We start from the raw sequence: 10,077 nt of genomic DNA, 5'->3' as shown, positions 1-10,077 counted from the left end.
GTCATGGTCCCAGGGTCCTGGGATAGAGCCCAGCATTGGGCTCCCTGCTCAGCAGGGAACCTGCTTCTCCCCCTGCCTCTGCCTGCTGCTGCACCCCTTCCTTGTACTCTCTCTTTCTGTCAAATAAATAAATAAAATCTTAGAAAAAATAAATCAATTTTCCCAGTGTTTCACCTGTATATGTTCTGAAGTTACACATTCTCAAGAAAACTAAGCTTTTGAAAGACTGTGTGGGTGAGAATGAAGTTCGTAATCTCGAGAAAATTGATACAGCATTTGCTTTTGGGGGGTCTTCTATGGAAGAGGATGCTCACCAGGCTTCTAGACCAAATGGAATGATCAGTTAGCTATAGATCAGTTTCATCTAAATCTACTTCATTTTTATCTGTATTAGGACTGAAGCTCCTTTTATACTTTGGGAGAAGCCTCAGGCAATTCCCAGCATATATGATGACCCGATTTTCTCCACCCCCAATTGGAATCTATCTGTGCCCTGAAGATGTTTTGGCACCGAGCCTGATGTTGGGTCAGAATCTTTAAAATCAGGAATGCAATGGGAAATGACCTACATATTTTTCTTAAACCACATTTTTCTTAAATTGACCCAATGACCAGAATATTCCAGAGATACCTTCACTCTTCTATAACAAATTAGGTCCGAAGTTCCTCACCATGCATACATTGGATTAACAGAGTGATTTCTATTTCTTTTAAATAAGCATCATTCTGGTGCCTAACATGATGAATGTAAAATGCAAAAATTACTGAGTGGTCTAATTAATATAATTATAGTAATGCAACTAGATCCTTTTCTTTCGGAGAGTTACTGTTCTAAAAGAACAGCCACGTTGCCGAAGTTCACCATGTTGGTATGATAGGGCCTGTGGGCAGATGCCCCGCTAGTCTTCCACAGGAGAGATAATTAAGAGACAGTGGTACAGAAATGCATGTTGTAGCACACACGGGTGCTCCTGAACGTTGACCTCGCCGCTCCAAGCAACTTAGAGAACGGTTTGGTTTTCAAAATTACAATTCCTCTCAGGTTCTAGAGGGAGGCACAAACAATCTTCAAGTTTTACACCTTTGGGCGGGGGGCAAGATGCCCAGTTTTGGGAACGTTGCCCTCTCCTTGGAGACCTGAGAGGATACACGAATATCAGGTGGTTGCAAACGACTGGGCATATAGAAGAATCTGAAAAGTTGCTAGAAGGAAGCGATTTTCTATTTTGGGCAAAACTTTACAGTAATGGCAAGGTGGCAGCGAGTGGGAGAGAAATGAGGCTGGAAGTCCACTGACTCGGGGCAGTAGAGCTCACATAGGTAATATTAGGCTTGGCCGACTCCCTCATTGTGGCCCTCTTGGTGGGTTGCTTCTCTGTCATATAGAACCTCTGAATCAAAAGATTAAGAAGGGGAGGAGTGTGGCTTTGGCAGCATCAGATGGCTCCTGTTGCCAAAAGTGGACAAGAGGGGAAGCATGCAAGAAACTTACAGCAATATGGCAATTGTGGGAATCCGCTAGGTCATTAAAAACTGGGAGGAGATCAAGAAGGAAGTACTTAAAGACATCCCAGACTCAATGAACAAAGTAATGCCTTGTAAAAAATTACCCTGAGAACTAACACTTTTTTTGCCCAGGAATACCATCAGCCTTCTTCAGTGCCAAGTTGAAGGCAGTCCTGTGTGCATGCATGTATGTGTCTAAGCAGTGACCAAACCAGTCTTTTCTCGTGGGCACAGTACTGTGGGATCAGTTAAATGGAAATAAATAACTGCTCGTGTGTAGAACCTCCTGTGTGTGCTTCCTTTTCAAAATATTGATTTCCTTTTATTCCATTCAAAAGGGAGACCCGTGCGAAGTAGAAAGAGGAGGGCACTGTCCCTTTATGAATACTAATAAGGAAATCAAGGGAGACAGTGGCATTTCAAGTTTCATCTTTCTATTTCCTAGAGGCGCAAACTCTGCAAGTTGTCACCTTGGTGTACTCAGTGCCTTTTGAAGCACTACACTCCTCCAGAGAGAATGTCAGCCCCAGCCCTGGGCAGTTTTGACAAACAGAGTATATATTGATACATGATAAAGTATGCTAGAAATCACCCCAGCGCTAAAGGCTACTATAGTTTTAATATCATCATTTGAATTAACAAGCATTCTGTGGAGAAATAATGAGCTTTCATTATTCAGAACATCATCCTTACCCGGGGAACTCAGAAACCATTAGCTCTTGAGAACTTAATGAAAAGATGATAAAGAATGTTTGAGATAAAAGTTTGAACGGGCACACTTGATAACTGAGGTAAAATATTAATGTTTGCTTGGATGATGTATTAGGGTTGCGGAGCTGGGCTCGTTGAAGCCACAGATGCCAAGTGTGAGGCGGGGCTCGTGCCTGTGCAGTGGCTGGACTGGGCTGGAGGACAGTGCTGGCTCCCTCCCTGGTGAGCTGTGCTCCCGAGAAGATGGTCATGCCCACTGCATGGTGAGGTTCCTTCAGACTCATAGACAGGAGGGATGCGAAATGGATAGGAGCGAGAGATAACACAGAAAGATAAAGTACGATCAACAGGTATTGATGGACATGTTCAAAATTGGCATTGAAAATCATTTCTTTGTACACTAATGTACAAGATAAAAATAAAATACTTTAATTATATGGCAAATATTTTGTTTTTCTTCTCTTAAGCTGATCAAAAGACTGGGAAATTTTAAGTTACCTTTCCAGGTTTGAATCTTATAATATGAAATTGCATGGGAAGGGAAAGAAAGAAGTTAAAAAACAAGGAAAAAGGAGATTATGTCTTTAGCACCTGGACACCATTGTGAGCCACCTGAGAACTGATGGATGAAACTTGACCACTGCAGACAAAAAATAAAAATAATGCTTATGGTGAAACACTTGGAAAATTTGAAAAGTAGATGATAGCAAAATATCATATACTGTCCCACCATATAAAGATAAACCCTTGGCCACCTGGGTGGCTTAGTCCATTGCAAATTGGACTCTGATTTTGGCTCAGGTCAGGATCTCAGCTCAGGTCAAGATCTCAGGGTCCTAGATGGAGCCCCTTGTTGGGCTCTGAGCTCAGTGAGGAGTCTGATTCTCTCCCTCTATCACCACCTCCCTGCCCTGTTCATGCTCTTTCTCGCAAATAAATAAACCTTAAAAAAAAAACAAAACACCTTAAACCCCTGGTAATACTTTGTTGTGTTTTTTTAAACTTCATTTATTTATTTATTTGAGAGAGAGAGAGAATGCAAAAAAGAGGGGGAGAGAGAATCTGTAAGCAGACTCTCCACTGAACATGGAGTCTGATGTGGAATTCCATCCTAGGACCCTGAGATCATGACCTGAGCCAAAATCGAAACTTGGTTGCTTAACCCACTGAGCCAGCCATGCACCCCAGTACTTTGCTGTGTTTGTTTTCAATAAGTAGATTATTTACCTGGCAATGATCACATGGCATATGCAGAATTACATATATTATAATTTTAAGAGCTTTTGCCTGGTTATAAAACTAATACATAATGATTATAAAACAGCAGAAGATACCGGAGATTATTAAAACGTTAGTGTCCATGAGAATCACCCCGGAGAGCTGATTAAAAGAATAGTGTCCCGGATCCCACCTCAGAACTGCTGAATAAATATCCAGCAGAGAGGCAGTCTCTGGGGCAGGACTGACCAGGTTAGAATCTTGGTCCCATCACTCAACAGTATGTAGCCTTGAGCATATTATTTCACTTCTCTTATTTGTAAATTAAGGATAAAAAAGTACATAGCTTAGGGCTGATATACAAATTAAATGGCATCATGCCTGTAAAGCACATAGAATTTTGGTTAGCATATAGCACAAAGTCAAATGTTAGCAATTAATATTATTAGTATTATTAATATTATTGTAACCCTTATCTGCAATTACAACAAAGCTCTCCAGATGATTTTAATGGACCATTAGAATCATAGTGTGTCGTTAGTCTTTTTCCCTATGTATTTAAGATTAGGATTGTATTATTGTGAGTATGATGGATTAGTGCTCAGTATCCTTTGCAATCTTTTTCTGTGTGCATGCTTGCGTATTTCTCAGAATCCTTTGTATCTAAGGTTCTGAGTATAATTTGGGTTTCAGAAAGTAGGTGAATTAGATCTAAGATCTGGAAGGTGGAATGAGACAGAGTCTGTGTTTCTGTTGCTTGATTTTCTTAGCCAGTGTGGTTGGGTGGGAAGTTGGTTTTTCTGCTACAACAGCAGTAGGAGTCTTAATAGTTGTTGGACTGGAGAGTTCGGAGCGGGTGGAGAGAGGACCCATTTTGCTGGTAGAGATCACAGCAGGCTTCTCGACTGGGGTGGTGGTGGTGGAGATCAAGATGCGGCAGCTTCCTAGTTTGGCAAGAGGCTTTCTCATCACAGAAGAGCCTCCTTTGATGATGAGTTTTGTAACGTTGGGAGTCATTCCTGAAACCTAACTGAGAGACTCTTTCCTCAGCCTTTTCAACAATCTAGGAAACCACTTAAAATTTGTAATAAACCCGCTTGTGCTAAAAACTAGCTAGAGCAGATTTTGTTCACTGCAATTGAAACCTCACAATACCACTGAATATACTGTTTTAAAATCGTAATTAGGTAGAAATATTCTCAAGTCTTATAAGAAAGTTGCTAACAGAGAGGGATTTGTGTCAGATGGGAAATGTTATAGGCCAGTTTATTGGTCTTCACTAATTATATATAAAACCACACTTCGGTTTCTCAGTATACATTTGGAAGATGCAGAAGGAAAAATCAATATCCAAGAAACTTGGCAATGAAAATAGCCTTTATGCTGGCCTTGGCAGTTCTGCTTTTGTGCGGGGCAAAAAGAGCACTTTCTGTATTGGCCATGTGAAAAGTTTGGTCATTGTTAGTAAATGCTGGCACAGAACAGCATTACTTCTTGTTTTAAGGAGTCATCAGAGCAGCCAAGAATTTAGAACAGTGGGTGATGCTGGGAAATTAACAGCATCAGAAGCAGCAAAGAAACAGTTGGGTGAAACATCTCAGGGAAAATGTCTGTTCCTTGGCTGCAGAATCAATCTGAAAACAACATTCTTGTGTAACGATTTCTCCTGCATTTTGAAAATGTATATTGAAAAAGCTAAGTTATGGCTTTGTTTAATTAGTAAAGACCAATAAACTGCCTTATGATAGAGGTTCTTTCTGTTGCCTTCTGCCCATCAAATAAAACTTGGCTGGGTATAAACTCAAGGGTCATAGGACTTTCTCCCCCTCTGTCTCAAAATACTGTAAACAATGTTCCACTGTATTCTGGCATTTAGGGCTGAAGGGAAAAATTTTCTGAAGACAGTCTGATTTTTATTCCACTGCAGATGCTATTTCTGCCTTTACACTTTATATATCCATTTAGAGAATGTAGCTAAAAAAATAAATAAAATAAAAATGGTGCAGACGTTTGGGAAAACCTGTAGAAGTACATTGCCTACTGGGAGGTGTAGTCCTTACCAGGTACAATGCATTCTGGGAGATGGAGTTTTTCATGTGCTTCACTGGCTCTGGATGGACTTGCTTTGGGGATGGAAGGGAGTGGGGTAGAATAGATCCTAACTCTGACCTAATTTGTCTTTTTATGAAAATGAGAAAACAGAAAAATGCCAACAGGAAGTTTATGGGAAAATATTGCAGAATGAAGGGAACAATCACCCCCTTAAAGTCTCAAAGAAATACAAAGTACTACATATTTCAGGTAACAAAAAGAAAATTTTAGAAATGGCTTGGCATTCTCAATATAAACACTGTGGCTGGACCTTAGATCTCCAGTAAGGACACACAATGGCAGGTGAACCATTTTCCTACTACCTTTGAGGGGTGAGGGTGGAGCCATACTGTAATGATTCCTGCTTTTGATTATTTATTCTCAAACCCCTCCATTGTTCTTATAATAAAGGTTATTTGTCTATTGATCTTAGATGTCAACATTGTGATGGGCTAATATATGGTCCCCCAAAATTCAGATGTTTAAATCCTAACCCCCAAGAGCTCAAAATGTGACCATATTTGGAGATAGGTTCTTTAGAGATGTAATTAAAGTTAAATGAGGTCTTTTGGCTGGATCCCTGACCCAATGTGATCTGTCCTTATAGGAAGAGGACATTTGGACACACATAGAGCTTCCAGGGATGTGAGCCCTGCAGGAAAAACTATGTGAGGACACAGTGGTCATCTGCAAGCCAAGGAGAGAAGACTCAACATTAATCAACTCTATCAGCATTTTGACCTTGGACTTACAATCTCCAGAATTGTTGAAAAACATATTTCTGTTGTGTAAACCACTCAATCTATGGTATTTTGTTATAGCAGCTCTAGCAAGCTAATACAAATGTTATTTTGAATATTATCTTTTCATTTGTCTTCATTTATATATTTTAGAGGGAACCCTGAAACACCATGTTAAGGGTTGAGAGATGGCATTTTTAGTTTTAAATCATGAAGTGTGTTAAGTAAACAAAAACCATAACGAATAATATAGCAAACACCAAAGTACTCATCACCTAGCCTAAAAAATAAAACATTAAAGGTCCAATTAAAGCCTCTATCCCCTTGCTCTGTTCTTCTCCCTCTCCAACTGATATCATTTAGCTCCTGAATTTGGTATCTATCATCTTCATACATTTAATTATATTTTTTATAATTTATGTTTTTATTAATAAGCAATTCATAGTGCTCTTTAAAAAAAAGTCTTTATCTGTCTGAGAGTGAGCCAGAGAGACAGAGAGAGCACAAGCAGAGGGAGGGACAGAGGGAGAGGGACAAACAGACTCCCTGTTGAGTGCAGAACCTAATGTGGGGTTCTATCACAGGACCCTGAAATCAGGACCTGTGCTGAAGTCAGGTGCTTAACTGAGCCACCCAGATACCACCATAGTGCTCTGTTGCATGGTTTTTGAAAATTAATATAGATATTTTTGAATTGTACTTGTCCTTCTAACTTCCTTTTCTCTCTCAACTTTCTGTTCATGAGATTTACTCGTGCTGATATGTCAGTCTCTCTCTTTACATACCTACACATATATTATATCTGCTATTTGAAATGATCATGAATACATCATAGTTTTTTCTACATTATAACCTTGATGGTTATATCCTTAAGCATATATTAGTTTTTTGTTATTTAGCAATGTTGCTATGGAAATTCTAGAAGGTGTCTCCTGGGGCACACGGACAAGAATTTCTCCAGGTTTGGAGTTGCTGAGTCACAGGTTGTGAGTAGTTTCAAATTTGCTACGTATAGCCCAGAATTTTCTCCAAATTGCATGTATCCATCTATATTCCCATCAGCTATGTATGATAGCATCTACCGTTCTATATACTTGCCAACAAAGCTTGCTGTCAGAAGTGGAAAATTGTCTTCAGTCTGGTGAGTGTAAGATCTCCTGGTTTTAGTTTTCATACCTATAATTATTCTTGAAATTGAACTTTTAAAAAATCTTTCTATTTGAATTTTCTCTCCCATGAATTCTCTGTTTACATTATTTTTTTGGCTTTGTATCATGAGTCTTGTATTAAAGGAAATCAAAGGGGTACGATTTTTACACTTTGTCCATTTTTCTCCTGACTTGTCTTTTTAAATTGATTTGTAGTGTGTCTTAGTCCGTTTGGGAAGCCATTACAGAATACCATAAACTAGGTAGCTTATAAACAAGAGAAATTTATTTCTCATTCTTCTAGAGGTTAGGAAGTCATGGACAGAGGTGCTGGCCCATTTGGTGTCTGGTGAGAGTTCTCGTCCTGCTTCATGGACAGCCATCTGCTCAATGTGCTCTTAACATGGCAGAAGGGCCAAGGGAGCTCTGTAGGGTCTTTTTATAAAAGACATTTAGGAAGATCCCATCCTCATGAATCTACTTACTTCCCAAAGGCCCCACCTCCTAATATTAATGCTTTGGGGATTAGGAATACAGCATATGAATTTTGGGAGGATATAAGCATTCAGTCTATAGCATAGGGGTCCCTTACATATTCTAGGTGTAAAACCACTGGATTATATGTACTCTCATCCTGGTTTGTGGTTTCTCTTTTTACTTGTCTTTTGATGCAGAGAACTTTTGTTTCCCTAATGGTGTTTAGCAGGCTATCCAGTAGGGTGCTTTAAACTCTGAGCAAAGCCATTTTCTTCACTTGGACAGCTTTTATTTTCTAATATACACATTGGCAGGTGTAAACAGACTAGTTTTTGTCTTGGTTGTCTTCATATTCAGATCATTGTAAACCCTGGCTAACAACTGTGGAAAGCAGAATTTAGTATATATGACTTACATTTATCTGTGCGATATAAAGAGTGATAATTTTTATTAATAGTTTTTACTGTCTTAAAGGACAATTGCATTTCTTCTGTGAATTACGTGCTTTATTTTTCTAGCAGTGACTGGGTTCACTTGATTTTTCTACGTGATGTCAATATTTACTTTTTCATTTGTTTGGCTTAAATGTAATGCTGAGGATCTTGTTGAATCTACAATTCATTACACTTCACAATGGTATTTTAAACACGTTAATAATACAATATATGAATTCATAGCATTTCTTATTTACATTACATTAAATGCAGTTGCATATTTAGTCCACCTTTTTCTTCAGTCATTTGGCTAAATATAAAGAGAGGCATACCTTCCTACTATTGAGCTTCTTTGGAGAATACATTTTTCAATGAAGTTTAAAATCTGCAATTGTCAGATGGACTTTGCCGTGGCTCAGAAGAGATTTTATTCTTATCTCATAGAACACACAATAAGATAACTTAAAAATTTTTTCTTATTAAAAAAGTTAAAATCATAAAATGACCCACGCTGTAACATCGCAATTCACTGACTTTACAAAGTTAATTTCCTTTTTTAAATAGATTTATTTATCAGAGTGAGAGAGAGTGAGCATGAGCGGAAGGAGGGGCAGAGGGAGAGGGATAGAGAGGATCTCCAGCAGACTGCCAAGTGCAGAGCCCCAAGTGGGGCAGGATCCCAGAACCCAAGTCATGACCTGGGCCAAAGTCACAAGTCAGAGGCTCTTAATTTCAGCTCAATGATCTCAGGGTCGTGAGACAGAAAGCACTGGGTCTGGCTCTGTCCTGCGTGTGGAGCCTGCTTAAGATTTTCTCTCTCTCCCTCTTTATCCCCTCCTCCGACCCTCCGACTTAGGCACACGTGTGCATACACACTCTCTCTTTTTCTCTCTCTCTCAAGACATTTTTAAGAAAAAATACAGTGTTTCAAAAGTCATTTGTGTTTGAAAACCCCCCCAGTAGGATTTTTCTTGGCACCTAGGCATGCAGAGGCTGCCTTTACATTTAGATGTTATCTTTCTACATACATACAGCTTTGTGTGAAAGCTTTCTGTTAAAAATTAATTTCTCGACTATCCTTAAAGCACCTGAATTAACATTGTGTGTTTTTTGAAAGATTTAATTTATTTATTTGACAAACAGAGATCACAAGTAGGCAGAGAGGCAGGCAGAGAGAGAGGGGGAACAGGCTCCCCGTTAAGCAGAGAGCCCGATGCGGGGCTTGATCCCAGGACCCTGAGTTCATGACCTGAGCCAAAGGCAGTGGCTTAACCCACTGAGCCACCCAGGCACCCCTAATATCATGTTTTAAACAAAGTAGAAATTGTTGAAAGAATTTATGCATTCTTTGTGCTTGGGCAAATGTTATTTACAGAAGAACATCTCGGAGGAGAGTTTTATTTTCCCTTGTCCAGCCTCTCTGCTGGGGACACACACGTTGGTGGGTATGACGGTGTTGAAAGAGAAGGGAGCGGACGGAGCTTCAGATCTTCAGGGAGCAAAAGATGAAGCCAGTCAGGAGAGAGAGACCCAGAGAGATGAGCAAGCGGATTGGCCTGAAGTTGAACATCCAAAGGTCTGAAGTGTGGAGGGAAATGGCTGCTGCCACTCCGAGAAATTCCATCTGGGTGGTTTCCTGAGTGTCTGCAATAAACCTCTTGCACAGTAAATGAAGAAAATATATAAAAGTTTAAATTTTATTGGGTGTAAAGCTCTTAAAGAACTACTGCTCACCACGAGTCTAGGGATGAC

The sequence above is a fragment of the Meles meles genome, chromosome 5, assembly GCF_922984935.1.
Source record: "Meles meles chromosome 5, mMelMel3.1 paternal haplotype, whole genome shotgun sequence".
In the NCBI taxonomy this organism is placed as follows: Eukaryota; Metazoa; Chordata; class Mammalia; order Carnivora; family Mustelidae; genus Meles; species Meles meles.
Note: the sequence above shows the minus strand (reverse complement) of the source record.